This window comes from Mytilus galloprovincialis, chromosome 14, assembly GCF_965363235.1.
Source record: "Mytilus galloprovincialis chromosome 14, xbMytGall1.hap1.1, whole genome shotgun sequence".
In the NCBI taxonomy this organism is placed as follows: domain Eukaryota; kingdom Metazoa; phylum Mollusca; class Bivalvia; order Mytilida; family Mytilidae; genus Mytilus; species Mytilus galloprovincialis.
This window is the reverse complement of record NC_134851.1, coordinates 66,521,331-66,540,491: the sequence shown is the minus strand read 5'-3', so window position 1 is coordinate 66,540,491 and position 19,161 is coordinate 66,521,331. Positions and strand designations below refer to the sequence as shown.

Below are 19,161 nucleotides of genomic sequence, written 5' to 3'. Positions count from 1 at the left end.
TACATTTTCTTATCCTCTGTGAATATACTTCAATCCCCAATTGATTGGTATTTTTATATCTTAACCTTTCCACTCTATCACTAGTAGCCAGATTTAAGTCTGAAACGGTCATTTTGGTCTGATCAAGTCTTAATCGACTTAATTTACCGCTAGAGAAAAACGTTAAGACCTGTTTAGACACTCAGACGCTGTTAAGATATATTGTGTTCAGTCAGATCAGTCGTATCAAGATAAATAAGACAGATTCGTCTAGCATCCAAATAAGACTTGATTAGATCACGTTCAGATTAAATAAGACCAAAGGTGAACAACTTGTTTAGTTGCAGTAAGATCGTGTTCAGTTGTGTTAAGATTTTAAATATTTTAAATAAAACGGGCGACACTTTATCTGTTTTTATCAGGGGTTACTCCCCCTTTATGAATATAATCTCTATATCTTGGATGATATTCTTTTGTGATCTTTTAATATGACTGTATATCTATTTAATTAAATAAAGTATGCAAACTTTAAAAACAATTCATTTATTTCCGATAGAATCTTTAACATTTCATTGGTTATATGAGAAAAGATTAATTGTTGTAACCGGAAAATTTGTCATAAAAACTTTGCAGTCTCACATAAAGTAGTCCTGTATGTATGCATTCCGCCTCTAAAGATATAATGATCAGTATTAAATTTATCTCAAAATGTTCTTAAACATTTTTTGTTTCTAATGTAGAGTAATAGTTCTTATCTATATTTGGTCAAGAAACGTATATTTTAAGTATATAATTTACTTTTTATTTTAAAATTGTACACAGATGACAGATGCTTGGTGAAAGTTATTTACATTTTAATAAACGGATTACTTAAGCAGTCAACCGAAACGGATGAGCATAAACTACCTAGTAAATAATTACGCATTCGTGTCACTGGACGTATAATGAATGAAGTTCCATGTTTTATCTTTAATATAAGATGTATAAAACAGTCTCCGGGACAAGTTTGCAATTCCGCTGAGTGCAAAAGTTGTCACCTTAATTTTTGGAGTTAAGTCAAAACAAAGTTGATAACTTGGTTGGTATTGGTTCCCTGATATTTGTCCTAAGATTTTTTGGATCTAGCACCACTGTTGAAAAAGTTATGCCCCTTTTTTCAACAATTTCCTCAGAGGAAAAGTACTTTTCCTCAAGGGAAATCAAATTTCCCTGAAGGAAAAAGATTTTTCCTCAAGGGAAATTGTTTTTTCCTCAAGGGAAATTGTTTTTTCCTCAAGGGAAAAAGATTTCCCTTAGGGAATTTGCTGCATAATTATTTCCTTTGAGGAAATTCTATTTCCTTTGAGGAAATTCTATTTCCTTAGAGGAAATTCTTTTTCCTTTGAGGAAATTTGCAGCTTCAAATTTTCCTTGGAGGAAATACTTTTTCCTGTGAGGAAATTTGTAGCTTCAAATTTTCCTTGGAGGAAATACTTTTTCCTGTGAGGAAATTTTTGACAAACACTTTTCCTTGGAGGAAAATTCAAGACAACAAATTTCCTCTAAGGAAATCATTGATCTTCAAATTTCCTCTAGGGAAATTTCTGAACATCAAATTTCCCTTAAGGAAATGTTTTTCCTCTATGGAAATTTCATAACAGTACAAACAGTATTAATATATTTTCTCCTAGACTGAATTATTGATACAAAAGATAATTAAAACTTTAATACTGTAATACAAATTTTCATGGTGAGTATTAAACATACAAAAACAAAAGGCTGACTGTTTAGCATGTTTAAGACAATACAATAATAAGCAAAATGCTATGAATATCATACCATTTGTGATGTTATTAATATTGTGCTCATATTTGCATATTAAATAAAATAAACACTTTTCATGTCAAATTAACTTGTCTTCTGTTTCAGCTGCTGTGTATTCGACCCCCTACATAACAGTTCAGTGCATAAATAATTCAATCCACAAGACATCTTCCTTCAATTGGTTGAATAAATTTTGGCAACGTATGTTCTTCAAACATCTTTTGTATATTTGATATGATGGAGACATGTACATGAATTGATAAAGCAGGTGTTTATTTCGACAACAAACATGACAAAGATACTATTTTTTTTCTTAATTTCTCCATAATCCATCAGTTAATATGAATGTAGGTTGTTACATTTTACACAATTGTGTTCTTTGATAGTACTCCATTTTGTTTATAGCAATTTTGTAGGATTTTTTCTATTTCTTTTTCCAGAAAAACACACAGTTGAGTTCATTTCACATTAATAATCCAATTAGCACATTATGTAGAAAAGTATTAACAATTAAGTTTCCTCTTCAGTATAGACCTGCAGGACCTGTTGATGATCATAAAAACCAAGATATCTGACCTATAAATACACAAAATAAAAAAAAATGTTATAAATGGAGAAAAAAACAGCAATATAAATAAGCTTATTTTATCATGTTTTAATGAACATTTTGAGAAACTTTCATTTGATATTCTTACTTGTCATGCTTATGAGTTCTCTTATTTCAGTGCTTTGTGTCCAAGATTTAATATTCGTTGTTTAGTGCCTTGCAGTGATATTTAAAGTTGAGCCACTTGCAATAGTTGTTATAGAATGTTCATATGTTGTGTTAATATTTGAACCACTGTCCTATATTATGGTCAGGTTGAGTGCTCACAGACATGAGGCCTAAATTAATATATTGTTTGTTTCCCTAATCCCTATTCTGACAAGCCAGGTGTGGGTAGGTAGGTAGGTAAATAATTTTATTTTTCCCAAAAGCCTGAATATTATCGGATGATCCGGCAAGCCTGAAAATCAGAAATGAATAAAATAATATTTGGCTTAGTTTTGACAATAAAATTTTATGAGTAGGGCCATTTTTGCAGGGTCGGTCAGGATTGGAGAAACAAACAATATTTTATATTAGGCATGATTTTTTTTATTAATTGTTATTGACTTTGAACATGTTGAACTATATTGGATTGTTTAAATCTTTATATGTTGAGATCTTTAATGGATGACCTATAAAGGAAGTGTTTTCTCATTATTGAAGGCAGGCCCATGATTGGCCTTTAATTTCTTGCATCCGCTTCATTGAACTCTGGTGGATAAGTCACTCATTTACCATACCACATTTTCTTATTTTTATATGAGTCATCATTCAAAGGCAATTTCTTTTATTACTGTAATTCAGAAATTATCGAAACTTTTTAGTAATGCGAATAATGTGACTGGGTGAGTATCGCAAAAATAAGAAATCATATTTTGATAACAGAAACATATATATATATATATATATATATATATATATATATATATATCATGTAACTATATAGATCTTTATGCAGATTTTTTTTGTAATCACAATAAGTTGTCCCTTCCCTGAAAAATCTGAATTTACAGTATATAGAAGTGGTCTTACCATTTAGGCCTTGTTGTATTCTGTTTATCTTGTTTTGCGCTCATTTCTATTGTAACTGTTTATATTTTTCATCATTTTTCTATATTTCTTGTCCTATAAGACATAAAAAGGGTAAAAACTATTATAAAACATCAGTTTGTGTTTTTCTTTATATTCAGTTATATTTAAAAAGAATGGAATATTTGTGCTATTTCATTTCACAAACTTTTTGCCAGTCATGACTTTCAAAGACTCTCACCCTGGTCAATAGTTTAAAAAACAAACATTCCCATACTTTTTCTTTGTGTTCGTACTAATTTTTCATTTGACAACAAAGACATGATTCAACTATTCTTCTAAAATTTGTTTCGCTTGACTACGTTAAACTCTGAAATATTGTTAACAGTATAATCTGTATGTGTCTCACTTGTCAAAATTTCCAATTAATATAAATCAGATAAAAATGCTATGCATGGCTCAGCTTGATACAAACGTACAGGTTGAACCCAGAACAGTTGGGGCAAGTATGGACACAACATTCAAGCTCGATACAACTCTGAATTTTAAATTTGGATTGTGATTCAATAGTTGATGCAGCATAGGTTTCTGACACAGAATGAATGCGGTCCAAGTACTTAAAAATTTTTAAATTGACAATTAACCTCTAAAATGGTCCAATATTCAAAATCTCAATACATGGTTAGATGCAGCATATCAACATGATCAAAGAACCCCAATAATTCATTTTTTGGTGAAATCAAATAAAGTTAATTTTGGACCTTTTAGAACTCAATGTGGACCAATTTGATAATGGGTCAAAATATAAAAAAATCTTAATGAATGGTTAGATTCAGCATATCAAAGAGCCCCATATAATCAATTTTTGTTGAAATCAAACAAAGTAAAATTTTGGACCCCGATTTGGATCAACTTGAATTTGGGCCCATAATAAAAAAATATAAGTAAATATTCAGATTCAGCATATTAATCTGAACACCAAGAATTTAAATATTGTTAAAATCAAAATAAGTTTAATTTTGGACCCTTTGGACCTTAAGGTAGACCAATTTAAACAGGACCAAAAAACTAGGAATCTAAATACATAGTTAGATTTGGCATATCAAAGAACTCCAATAATTCAATTTTCTATAAAATCAAACAAAGTTTAATATTGGCCCCTATTGGCCCCTAATTCATGTAATTCCTAAACTCTGAACAAAAACTCTGGTCACAAACCTTGTGTTTGAATTTCATAGATTTCTATTACTTGTACTAAAGTTATTAAGCGAAAACTAAATGTCCTGGGACAACGACGACTACATGATAAAAATGAGAATGGAAAAAGGGAATGTGTCAAAGAGACAACAACCTGACCATAGATTTGAGGGTTGGAATCCTTTTCTTTTACCGAGCAATGCATTTGAATGGGAGATATAGTTGGAACCCCTCTTTGCTCTTGGTTGGGACCCCCCTTTTAAAATGGCTGGATCCGCCCCTGAGAAGCATTATAGAAAAATCTATAAGCTTTAACTCAAAATAAGGATAATTTTATTTTTAAAGGGCAGGCACAGATCCAGAGGGGGGTTCAAGGGATTGGAACCCCCCTTTTTTTGGATAATCAATGCATTTGAATAGGGACATGTAATTGGACCCCCCTTCCCCTTTTGTCCTGGGTTAGAATCCCACCCCACCCCTTTTTAAAATGACTGGATCCGCCTCTTAAGGGTCTATAATTAAGTTTGACAACATCAGACGACATACTACTTTATCAAAAAAGAAATGCCACATTTCTTCCAATTTAATTTCATCCCTTACTTGCTACATGTATTTCATCCATAATATTTAAAGAAATAAATTTGGGAGGAGTATGATTTTAATTCATTTGTAATTTGCAAGTTATTAACTATCCAAACTAGAGACCTAATAGAGTAGATATACTTGACTAATTTAAATCAAACTTGGGGTGACTGGGAACAAAGATTTAAGGGAATAGATGACAGTTTACCTACAATGACCTAGTTTCATAGCAATAGCATACATTAATAAAGACTACATGGTCATTCTTATGTTTAAATGTGGTTTAAACTTTGGGTGTTCATTTTTTAATGTTTAACATGTTTAAAGCTAACAATTTCAACTACATACATGTATCAAGATTTGATCCTACATTATTTAAATATTGAAAAAAATAGCTTTTTAAATTTGGATCTATATATAATTGTGAATGTCACATGGATGTATTTTAATGTAAAGCATCTGAAAAATCATTAGCCGTCTCATATTTATTTCAGTTCTTCAAAAGGCAAATTTATATGAGCTTATGCTGAAAATAGAGATTTCTTATTAAGGAGAAATCCCTGCCCCCCTTTTTGTGTAAAAAATTTTGTTGATTATATAGGAATCACAGAAACATGACTGAGGCAAGCATCCCCCATCTGAACCCCCCCCCATGAATATGTTTTTTTAGCTTGTGTAGGTGTAAGTCAGTAAGGAGGCAACCATTTGATTTGTAGGCCGGCTGAAAAATGTGATTAATCTTGCTTTGTAAACTTGTGCTATAAATAAAAATTACCAATCCATTAAAAAATCCGTGAGCCCAATCTCATCCAGTGAAATAGATTATAGTCTGTTTTCGAAGTTATATGGAAGTAAGTTAGTAGTCCAGATAATTATGACGCATTGCAAGGCATTTTTCTAAGGAGAAGTGTAGAATGGGGGAATGGAACCAATAAATTGATCGGATCCGAAATGTTCTTCCCAGTAAAGGAGCACCTATTATTTTGTAGGTAATTATTAGTGTCGGTGGTCTCACAAGTAAATCAGAGTGAATATTGCATGCACATTAAAATTAGCAGAGAAGAGACAATTATCAACTTGTGTATTATTCATTTTCTCGCAGTTATTTACGGTAAATCAGCTATATAGACATAGGAAGATGTGGTGTATGTATATATATATATATATCCGAAAACAGGTGTTCGGTTCTAGTACTATATAGTGGCTATAGTATATGACTTTTAAATAACAATTATCAATTATATCTGTATTCTGTGGCGGGTCGAAGGGGATGGAATCCGGGGTTGGCCTCCCCTAGCATTTTGTGAGCAATCATTGCATAAATGATAATCTCGGGAATCCTCTCGAGTTTCTATATACAAGGTGATAGGACGTTCCGTTGGAATAGGTTACCTGTGCATCAGGAAAAGTTTTAAGGCATAGCGTGAAAAGGTAACCTATTCCAACGGAACCGAACGTCCTATCACCTTGTATATAGGAACCTTAAAAATATGTGAATAGGTCGGGAAAAACTCTCTTTTGACACTTAGGTATTGCACTGTTGCATTACACACCAATCAAAACGCAAACAATATGGGAAAAGATAACATTTTAACCTACACAATATATGAATAAGGTATACACTTTTGAAATCTAAATTATATGAAAAGGGTGGGGTAACAGAAAACCAGCGGCAACGACACCCCTTATTTAATGGAGACATGTAGTTGGAACCCCCTTTATCATGGCTGGATCCGCCCATGATTTTACATGTAAATCAAGCCCCGGGTATTTGTTGGCATAACGGTAACCACGAAAGGGGGGGGGGCCTAATTAAAAGCACGAGGAATTATAAATATACAATTCAACAGGGGTAGAGTGCATCGAGGAATGGGAATTAAAATTGTCTCTTCACGATGATCGAAAAAAGTATCTTGCACGTTATTTTCATCATCTTGTCTGAAACACTCTGAATAATGAGCTTCAAGGCGAAAACAAGGCACGTGAAATACTAATAACATACACTTCTTTTTTATACGTTGTATGGACAAACCCATATATCCCTCAACAAAAATTGCTTGATTCATGTCATATCAAATAAATTACAGCGCAGAAAGGTAACTTTAATTTAATATCAAAACTAAATTTTTGTTATATTTTTCAATAAATTTATAAATCTTAATTAGGCATGCGTTGCGTGAGTTCCATTTCATGAGACCTACACAGATTTCTATAAAACAAATCAAAAATTATAAATACAGTTTTTCAATTCTTTCCGGCATAGATAAAAAAAAATATGTATATAATCTATATACGATTTGGTTGAATTATTTCACTTCATTTTAATGATAAATCCTTTAGTTCTTAAATTTTTAATTAAAATGAATTTATCATTTTGATATCTAACGATAAACTTTTTAAATTGAAGTGACATGGTCAGTAACCTAATTAGTTGCATGGCTGATTACCATCTTACAGGTGACCCAGTAATTTTCCATATGACAGTAGCGTGTACCCTCGGGGTTATATCGGGGTGTGTATAACTTATTTTCTGGGGAACATCCTGTCCACTTGTAGTACTTAGCATATATTGCAACAGATGACATTAAACAAATTTTCTTTGTAGCATCGGAGGCAATTTCATGTTCGACCACACAAAATATTTCACAAAAAAGATATATGATAAAATCAAAAGAAAAAGATAAAGAAATATTAACAAATAAAGGTGGAATTGAGTAAACGGTGATTCGTGTTTTTATGAGCTTATTTTCAGTGGACAACAACAAATGGAAGTTTTTAACGACCTTGTGTGACCTATAGTTGTTAATGTTTGTGCCATTTTTGGTCTTTTGTGGATAGTTGTCTCATTGGCAATCATACCACATCTTTTTGACTGGCTATATACATGATATAATATATATAGCACTTACACGGTCGGTCCAGTGGACATATTTCATACTAGATAACTTATACAGTAATTCTTTTTATATATATATGAAAATTATTGTCCGATCTGATACACGTACCTATAATGTACAGAATTTTGAACAGCTTCAAATATATGGGGTCCGTAGAAACACCACAAAGGACCTCCTTAGTGCACTAAGAACAAAAATGTGCACTAAGGACCTACTCCTTTCATAATTTTAAATTATATTTTTTCTAATGTTTTCTCGACACGTGCCTCAAAAAGTTGATTGTCACCTTTAGTATAATCGATAGCAATTCATGTTCGCTCAACCTTGGCCCGTGAATAATCTACTAGTATACTGATTAAACATGTATATATGGTATTTCAAATTGTTCTCTATTTTTTTTTTTTTTCATTTGTTTGTTTTTGCCGTATTTATTCTGTCTGCTATATTTTTTATTTCTAAATTAATAGCGTATTTTCAACTCTTTTCAGTTTGGGATTTTTCATCCTTTTAATTTTAAAAAGACAAATAATTGTGAACACTTCACGGAAAAGTGAGGATTGATATTTGGTTGCTTAACGTCCAGTTGCCAATACTTCATTCATTTTTCTAATGTGAAGAACTATGCCATTTATCAATATTTCGATTTGAGCGTTACTGATGAGTCTTGTGTAGACGAAACGCGCGTCTGGCGTACTAAATTATAATCCTGGTACTTTTGATAACTATCACAGCAATGTTTTTAAACATGTTTAGGAAAGGAACATATTTCTGATTCGATGTTTATATACAAATGCATTACAAGTATAAATATGTATAGGTTGATGTTTAGTCCCTTCGATGTTTTAGACTGTAAATAAATTATGACCAATTTATTTCTGACATCTTCTTCATTTTTAACTTTTGTGGATAGGTGTTTCATTGACAGCCGTACCACATCTCCTTTCGCTTATTTTTGTTGTATATATTTTTTAATTCACTTTCCTTGTCTTTTAAAATGTATTTATTCCATTATTTTTATTTGATGCCGAAAATAAGAATACGTACGAAGTTATTTGTTAAATGCTATAAATAAGCGAAGTAAAACAACCGTTAATAATTATGTATATGAGCATTATATCTATTTATAAAATATTTTAAATACAAGCAGACATACCATTTGTGACACCAATTTTATTTATTTCCAAATCATAAAATCATACATTTCCGTTCTATAGCGTTTCTTAATAATGGCAGAACGGGCTTAAGAGTCATATATGATTAAGTTAACTAAATAATTTAGTTTTCCCACATCATTAGCGGATTTAGGGGGTTAAAGCGGGCCCCCCACCCCCCCCCCCCCCCGGTTGAAAATCTTAAAATATTTTTTGTATTAACCATTTCTTGTTTTAATGTTATCTTTACTATAATTTGAATATCTAGCACTGACTAGGGTGACACGTTGTCGCTACACTTCTTTAAATATACACAAGTCATAATAACATTGGCCAGAGGGTAACTTGATAATTAGAGGACCAAAGGATTTAATTAAGACAATCCAAGGCTGCTATCTCTATATTTTATTATATATATAGCTTTATTAGCCTCCCTTAGAGTGATACAACAATTGCAAAACGGGTAGATACGATCTGTAATCAAATAATTAACCTTATAAAATTAATACTTAAAATTTTATTTAGAGTAACCATATGCCGGATGAACAAAAAGTGTGCCATTTATTGAAAAACATATGGTTTGGTATAACATGAAAACTTCTCTAGTGTTTTAAACATTTCTCACATAACCCCTCCCCCAAACCCCCACTTCAAGCTCTGGATCCGCGCCTGCCCATAGTGCTTATTACATTATAAAATAAAATGGTATTCATCTTCAATTGTTGAAATAAAGATGAATTGTTAAAAAAAAAGCATTGACACCAGTTTAAAGTTATCGTTCATAGAAGACAGTTATGATTTATTCTATAATTCTCTTTTTAAAACGTAATATAATTTTACCTCTTGGAGTTTTTCTATATGTTACTTCTGTAATCGGATTTTGAAGAACCCCATGGACACCACATACTCTCAAATGTCTTTCAAGGAATAATGATAGTATGTAAACTCTTGTGTTGTTAGTAAGGAAATGAAATATCAAAAGCATTTGTTTCTCAATTTTTATCTCAAAATAGGGTTCTTTAAATAAAAAAAAAGCTTGCATAGCAATTTCCTTAAAAACTAAATATATAACAAAGGCAAAGTTTTAAAACACAAAATTTATTTTTTATTTTTCTTTCATAAACTTGAATTTATACCACGCTAAACCGTTAGGTTAACAACCATTGATTAATCAATAAGTAACGATCAAAAGACAATTGTTTATTGGATTAGGTTGATTGAACATGATGATTCGGGAATCTGCAATAAACCGTTGGTCACGTGGCGAGTGGCAGGCGTTGATTAAAAAGTCATTTAACTTCAAAATTACAAAATCTATTGATACCTAACTTTATAGATTTGAGGTATTTAATCATATCCTCTTAATATATTCATGTTCGCTGTGATCTTAAAACATCGTTTTAGTGTCCTTAATGCAAAAACTTTCTTCTTAGTGCACTAAGAAGTCTTTTGCGGTATTTCTACACACCGAAATATATGGCCTTATTATTGGTAATATACCATATTAGTGTCACTAATGGCTTAACGTGTTACCAAATTAAAAAGAAGAAATAGGCTCAAAACCGCATTTTTAACTTTAGATTTTTTTTTCAATCCCAAAATAGAGAAGAGGTCCGGTATACAGACTTATTAAAAAGTCCAGATGAGAAGTTTAACTTGCTTTTCTATTCCCGGCACTTTTAACTTAACGCATGCCAAAAAAAAAAATGCAGTACCTGGTTACAGTTGCGCATTGACAAATTATAGTCTTTCGATTAAATGATCTTAAATCTATATGGTCTTTATTTTAAAAGTTATAAAATCTAAATGTAAAGTGATCTAAAATGTTCAATATTAATGAGTATTTAATTTTCGCTGTGAAATGAATCTAAGGTCGTCTAAAAGTGTATACATGTGTATTTGACCCGATTACTGACTACATTGTAAACTATTCATTATGTACCTATAAGGGGGGTCTGAGCGGGACTCGGGATTGTCGAGGCGTTTTTTTTTGGGGGGGGGGGTGTTCACTACATGTCCCCATTCAAATGCATTGATCGTCCAATAAAGAAAGGGGGGTTCCAACATGTCCAACCTTCAGCCCCCCCACCTGGATCCGTGCCTGTGAGGCATGCTTTAGCTTGCCATTAAACAAAAATGTATTCTAGTTGAGTGATAATGGACGTCATACTAAACTCTTCAATATAAAAAAAAGAAACTAAAATAAAAATCATACAAAGATCACAAAGGCCATAACTTCTGGCTCCTGAATTAGGAAAAGTGCAAAATGCAGTGAGGATAAAAGCCTTTACTGTAAATTCCTGAAATTACAATTATATAAATCATCTCACATCTTTGTGCATTTCTTGAAATTGGTCATATTAATAATTGCATGCAATATTTTCAGAAAATTTCAATATATAGGCTGTCAATCTTGTGCATGATTATCAATGATTATACTCACACAATTAACACATGTGGTTCTCAAAACTCAGAGGTGTCTATGCTATTTATGACAACATTTTAATCAAGTATAAATTTACAAAATATGTTAAGAACTATATGATTTTTAGGTTTTTAAGCATAGATATAGTAGGTCAGGATCTGCGAACTCTCACTGACTGACTGACTGAGCACATGAATTCAACACTAGTTTTTTGGTGATGTTGGTGTTGCTTAGTGTTTTGTTTTAATTGTTTTTCTTTTCTGCATCTTATGTTTTGCCTTGGCATTGTCAGTTTCTCTTTCATTGCCTTTGGTTTTTTTTTGTTATGTTAAATAACAAGTCACAAGAGAGAAAAAACAAAAAAAATATGTGAAAAAATGGCTTAGTTCAGTATATATTAAGGACAGAGATAACAAATAGCTAAATAAGAAAAAAGAAAATTCCTTTTCTATGTACAGTCAATTGTCTGATAATCTAGAAGATAGCCTGATTTGGTCTAATTCTCCTGAATTCTAGCAGGTACTTTATTCCAACTTTTTTAATTCAAACAAACCATGTCTTAGATAGTCTTGGAATTAGAATACATTAATCATAAAATTTTCATAATACTTTGGTGAATTATCTATTGATATAATCATGATAATTCAGCTCCTTTTTAATTTTTAAGGATTTTAAATTTTTAATTTAAAGTTAGGGATTTTATTCATAAAAGGGGGGATTTTTCCAGTACGTATACTATTAATAATGCTTTGAGCAATTTTCATGAAACTTGGTGAATTATTTTTGTATAACATAAACATGATAATTTTCCTTTTAATTTAAAAAAAAATCTGATTTATGTCATTGTACTATCATGACTTGGGATTAGGATAGTCTCAAGAATGCTTTCACAAATTTTTATGAAACTTTGGTGAATTGTTTTTATATCTTGACAAACTCCCTTTTTATTGTTATGACCCAAAGTGGAGGGGGCATAATGTTTAACACTTGTCATATCGTTTGTCCGGCTGTCCCAAAGTTGTTTTTTTTTTCTCTTACAGTACTTTAGTTTGCCTCAACCAAATTCAATTAAACTTTTACAAAAGCTTGTTATCACAATTCTCATATCAAGTTTGAATTTTGATGATGTCAGTGTTACTGTACTAGAGTATCAGAGTTATGCCCCTTTAGAAATGGGGAAAATATGCTGAATTTTTGGTTTCCTGTTCTCTAAAATTTAGTTTGTCTCAACCAAATGTTATGAAATCAATACACAATGCTTATCATCACAAAATACAGATTAAGTTTGAATTTTGGTAGTGTCTCTTTTACTAAATTCTATAGTTATGTTCTTTAAAAATGGACAAAAAAATGTTTCGGCCTTCTAACTTAAGTTTCCCTCAACCAAATTTTATTAAACTTTAAAAAAATACTTTTTATCACAATTTTAATCAGATCAATTTCAAATTTTGGTAGTAAAACTTTTACCGTTCTTCAGTTATGTTCCTTTAAAACTTTGAATAATATGCAAGCTGGAGTATCATTCCCTATTTATCATGTATATTTTTTTATAAGATGCAGAGTTAAGGAACTTTAGTTGTTGCAAAGTTATTTTAAAATTGTCCATTTTCAAAAACTTTGAAAGGTTTTAGAAATTTATGGATTTGTTAAAAAAATCACAGCCTTAAACTTATAGTCACTTGAGATATATATCTATAAATGGAGCCAAATTATATACATGTTTTATGTCAATAAATACCACTGTTTGTGCATGTTTTGTTTTTTTTTTTGGAGGGTAGGGGTCTTATTTGCACAGTGCTCATAGTTTTTTAGTCGATCATTAAAATTCATTTAAAGCTTAAAGACCATGGTTTAGATTTTTATTAAACACACATTAATATACATAATGTACATTAAACAGAAAAAAATATTGATGCAAGATGTCATTCAACTTTTACTCTTTTATGTATAGGACAAGAACTATAGAAGATACAGAGAAATTATATACAGCAGAAATGATAGGCAATGTAAAATTTGCAGAAGCCAACTAAACCTAAATGGTAAGGCACCTTTTAATTTAAAAAAAGTTATTGAACTTGAAAGATGATTACTAGTATCATGATTACTATAAAAATTAAAAGATGTGGTATATTAAATATGAAAACTATCATGGCTTTGAGAAAGCAATTGTAGGCCTGTTACGACCTTCAATAATGAGAAAATCCATACCCTATACTATAGTCAAAGTAGGCAGCTATAAAAGACCTAAAGATGAAACATTGAAACAATCCAAACAACAGTAAAACTAATCATGGTAATTGCCTAGTTTATAACAAAATAAATTACAAAAAATAAATATGACCGGCATGAAACAACAACAACAACAACCACTAAATTTTAGTGTCAGACTAAACTGACAAAAGCTACAGGCTCTGAACTTTGGACAGGCACAATAGGAATATGGCAAGGTTATATAAAAATAAGATGTGGTATGATTGCCAATAAGACAACTCTCCACCAGACAACCAATGATGTAAATTTCCTGCAAACACGGACTTGACTTCTGTAAATCAACTAATTTTTCGTGAATACTTTATTTGGCATTTTATACTTTCTAGTCTACATCGCAGTTATTTATTTTTCTCGAGTTCAAGTTTACTTAATGTATTTTAATAAGGAAAGATACACATGAAAAACATTTATTGCTGTTTCTCTCTCCATTTATAACATTTTATTTGTTTATTTTGTGTATTTATAGGTGATCAGACATCTTGGTTTTCATGATCAATAGGTCATTACTGAAGAGGAAACTTATAGTTGAAATTTATTTACATAGTGCATAATTGGATTAATTTGAAATGGAATGTGTGCTTTCCTGCAAAAAAGAAATAGGAAATTTCAACATTATCACATGATAATGACCATAAACAAAATGGAGTTCTATCATAGATACACAAAAACACTATTGCATAAAAGCAACAACATATCTTAATCAAAAGAAAGGAGAATGCTGAACAAATACTATTTTGTTGTTGAAAAAAGGAACACCAGTTTTATCCACTCATTTACATCGCTCCCTCATATCAAATATACAGAAGAAGATCATTGAAGAACAATTTGCAAAAATGATTTCTCTTAGAATTGAAGGGAATTGTTTAGTGAATGGAATAATGTATTCACTGAATTCTTACGTAGTGGATTGAATAACTGTACACAAGCTGAAACAGAAGAAATTCTAATTAAAATAACACGAAAAGTGTTTATTTTATTATTTAATCTGCAAATATATAAACAAATTCTTTAGAACACCACAAATGGTATGACATTCAAATTGGTTGCTTATTAATGTATCGCATTGAAACAATTACAAAGAAAATAGAAGCATTTGCTCCAAAAAAAATTATAAATCAAAGTTAAATTTATAAAAAAAGTATAAACAATACCTAGATCTAAACAGTCAGACTGTATTATTTTCAATGTCATTAAAATGTTGAGTCAAACATTTATTAAAGTTTTAAATATCATTTGCATCAATTATACAGTCTTGTAATAATTATATTCATACTGTTTGTATACATGGTGTAGTGAAGAAATGTTCAACAAGTAAAAATAAGGGAAAACATTTCCTTAAGGGAAATTTGATCTTCAGAAATTTCCTTAGAGGAAATTTGAAGAACAATGATTTCCCTAGAGGAAATTTGTTGTCTTGAATTTTCCTCCAAGGAAAAGTGTTTGTCAAAAATTTCCTCACAGGAAAAAGTATTTCCTCCAAGGAAAATTTGAAGCTACAAATTTCCTCACAGGAAAAAGTATTTCCTCCAAGGAAAATTTGAAGCTGCAAATTTCCTCAAAGGAAAAAGAATTTCCTCTAAGGAAAAAGAATTTCCTCTAAGGAAATAGAATTTCCTCAAAGGAAATAATTATGCAGCAAATTCCCTAAGGGAAATCTTTTTCCCTTGAGGAAAAAACAATTTCCCTTGAGGAAAAATCTTTTTCCTTCAGGGAAATTTGATTTCCCTTGAGGAAAAGTACTTTTCCTCTGAGGAAATTGTTGAAAAAAGGGGCATAACTTTTTCAACAGTGGTGCTAGATCCAAAAAATTTTAGGACAAATATCAGGGAACCAATACCAACCAAGTTATCAACTTTGTTTTGACTTAACTCCAAAAATTAAGGTGACAACTTTTGCACTCAGCGGAATTGCAAACTTGTCCCGGAGACTGTTATAAGGTTAAACCGGGTTAAATTATTACATTTACAAATAAAACATTATTTTATATTTTTTTTTAATAAATGCAACAATTATATTAGCATATTTTAAAAATTTAATTGACAGTTTATATTGACCATTATATACATATAAAGACCGATGTCGATAACTCATTTGAATTTTTTTTTCGCCATTTTTTTTTAGCACGAATTAAATACAAGAGTAAATCATATCATAGAAAAATACCAAACAACGTTAGTTAAGACACGATTGATAAAATCTTATGTACGGTTTATATTTCTGTTTCGTATCAGATATTTTGAAGCACCAGTGTTACTACTCATTTTGAAAAACAGTGAGACGCTTACTTGCTATTTCGGAATTGACCAAAAAGCTAAAAAATAACGTAGCGAAATGACCGTATTTATAGATTAGACTTTTGTTTTTCATTTTTATTGTTTTACACTAGTCATTTTAGGGACCGTTATAGCTTGCTGTTCGATGAGGGCCAAAGCTCCGTGTTGAGGTCGTACTTTTGACCTCTTATTAAATTATACCATGTGACTTGAATGATGGAAAGTTGTTTCATTGACACACATACCACATCTTCTTATTTATATTAACTGGGAACAGTTTACAACATTTTCATTTAGATAAAAAAAAAATATATAAAAATTCAATAAATCAAATGGATTTGTACCATATTGTTACATTCAAAAGTCTTTAATTTTGATTGATAGAATACATTATACGTATTGCATTGCTTCAAAAATAATGTCCAGTGTCAAATATTACACATCGATGGCCACTTAGATTAGTTACTTTATAGAAATTCATTTCTTTGGATGGAAGTACACGCTAGTATTTTGTCCTTTAAAGTTAGTCTGTCTGTTTAATAATTCAGTTTAAGGAGAATTCTTCGTCATTTGCAAATAGACGAAAAAAAAGTAAAAATAAATTTGCTTACGATTGCATTCAGGCAGAGAGAAATATGTTTTATTTTATTTCAGATGATTTAGAACAGATATAAAAATATTCTTAATCTTTTACAATCTACAAATATAATTTGATAATGTTTTTTATACACACGGTATATAAAATGCTTGTAGTATGGTCCACATAGTTTTTTTTTTTTTTAAGTTGATTGCAATAAAAATTATTCATACACTCTAAAACAAACAATATCCTGCCCAAAAATGACTTACAAGACACTATATTATACTTTTAAAAATAACTATATTAAATTACAAATTAAGACAGCGTAAAAATAAAATAATAACATTGATAACAATTACAGTACTATTTAACGGTAGAGCTCTGATTTAACGGGGACTATTATGCTATTAGAATGATAGTCCCAGCAAGTTAACAAATTGATCATCAAAAGGACGGTTGTGTTTATTTACTTGTGCACTCTATTGTGGGACCTCGTGTCATCATGAATGATACATTTTATTGTGTATTTAAATTGATTAAGGAATAACGCAAGATTGCAGAGAAGCCAATTAGAATAACGTATTATAATGAAACATTCATCTATTTAGTCAGACGTCAGTCGCTACCTTGATATACCCTATCTTTTGTTAAATTTGTCGGGTAACTTATGACAATAAGCATGTGACGTCTTGAGCCGAACAGTTTTATCATTTTTACACAATTTAATCTACTGTGTGATGGTTCATATTCTGGACGCCAGTCTTTGCTCCTTTTTAATAAATCTACATACCAAAAAACAAATATGAAGCTTAGAAATGGAAAAATATTAAATACTAAACTCGTTCAAAGGGTATCTACACGTCTCAATCTTCAGAATCGCTTATCTAAAAATACTACAATAGCTAACGTTTTTAACAATAAAAATCGTGGTTACCCTTCTATCGATAAGTGTCATGCCAAAAAATGACTTACGTGTCCCCGTCTTTCCACCAACAATACAGTAAGGTCCACATTTAATGGTCGCACATTTTCTCTAAATTTTGAAACTGATATTACTTGAAAAACAAACAGTATTATTTATTTACTCACATGAAACAAACCGGGATGCGGTATTCAGTACGTAGGTGAAACTGGGCGATATTTATCTAAACGCACGCAAGAACACCTGTATCGTTTTAAAAGACCCAATAAATTCAAAAGTATCATTTATCAACATCTTAAGAAGCACAGTCATCCTATTAAATATTTAACAGTTCAACCTTTAGAAGTAGTAAATAAGCAGCCTGGTGAATCTCATTCCAAGTTTGTACGATCACGAAAAATAAATGAATTAAATTGGATTAAAAAATTACAGACAGTCTACCCTCTCGGTCTTAATGATAATATCATGGGAATTGGCAATATATCAAGAACCGATTCTGTTAACATTTTGGATATAGTTTCTAAAACTGTTCGTAAAAATCGTTCTCATGGACGCAGAAAAAATCGCAATCAAAGAAAATTTCGGACCAACCATACAAATATTTCGGACCTAATTTCCATTTCAAAAAACAACGGCAGACATTATCTGTTAACCAAGCTTTGTTCTTTACCTATAAATAAATTAAATAAAATTTTAGAGGATTGCAACACAATTTCATATTACAGTCCTAAGTATGAAATTGTCCAAATTATAATGGCATATTGTTATTCTAAACTGTTTCCAAAAATTGATCGCCCTGAAGATCATAAAAAACATTTTATTAAAATAAAGTATGTCAATAAAGGTTTTGATTTTGTAAATATTGCCGGTATTTTTAACGACCATTCTGTTAAAGACCAAATTCCTGGATATTTTGATAATACTGAACTCCCTCTCATTTGTTATATTTACAAGAAATCTACCCGAAAATATGTGTTTAATTATAGCCAATTGTGTAAAGATGTAAATATCACTGAAAATACACCTATGTCGTGTAATTGCAGTAATTCAGAATACACCTATGGACCAATTTCCCATGTTATAACAGGAGACCTTAACATCGTTCGCGACCGAGAGTTAAAATCATTCCTCAGTAAAGGACCTAAATATCGTCCCCCGTCAACTGTTAACTGGAATGAGTGTCGTAATATCATCAACGACTCACTCCGCGCCTACTGTTTGAAATGGGTAAAACGGGAAAAAGCTGACAAAAAATCTTTGGACTCTTTTTTTAATTCAGTAATGAAGATAGTTGATATTCGAATACAACATTTTAAAGAACATTTTACCCTCAACAAAAACTATAAAAACCCTATTTCGCGTATCAAAAATAAACTAACAGAACTAGCCAAGGAATTTGTTTTTGTCCCGGCTGATAAAGCTGCTAATAATATCATTATTGTTTGACGTAAATTTTATATAGA

The 19,161-nt window shown here is 30.9% G+C and overlaps 2 long non-coding RNA genes across 4 annotated transcripts; one reads left to right on the top strand and one right to left on the bottom strand.

Moving 5' to 3' along the window:
- Nucleotides 1-1,669: 1,669 nt before the first annotated feature.
- Nucleotides 1,670-6,081, bottom strand: LOC143059866 (uncharacterized). Its single transcript, XR_012973643.1, has 3 exons — nucleotides 5,955-6,081; nucleotides 3,404-3,496; nucleotides 1,670-2,358 (listed from the first exon to the last, which is right to left on the bottom strand). It is a non-coding gene; the product is annotated as an uncharacterized LOC143059866 (long non-coding RNA).
- On the top strand, nucleotides 6,077-15,168 carry LOC143059867 (uncharacterized). 3 transcript variants are annotated; one of them, XR_012973646.1, is made up of 3 exons: nucleotides 6,077-6,164; nucleotides 13,604-13,691; nucleotides 14,390-15,168. It is a non-coding gene; the product is annotated as an uncharacterized LOC143059867 (long non-coding RNA). The 3 variants fall into 3 exon arrangements; XR_012973645.1 differs by having other exon boundaries at nucleotides 6,079-6,168; XR_012973644.1 differs by lacking the exon at nucleotides 6,077-6,164 and having other exon boundaries at nucleotides 12,672-13,691.
- Nucleotides 15,169-19,161: the final 3,993 nt, after the last annotated feature.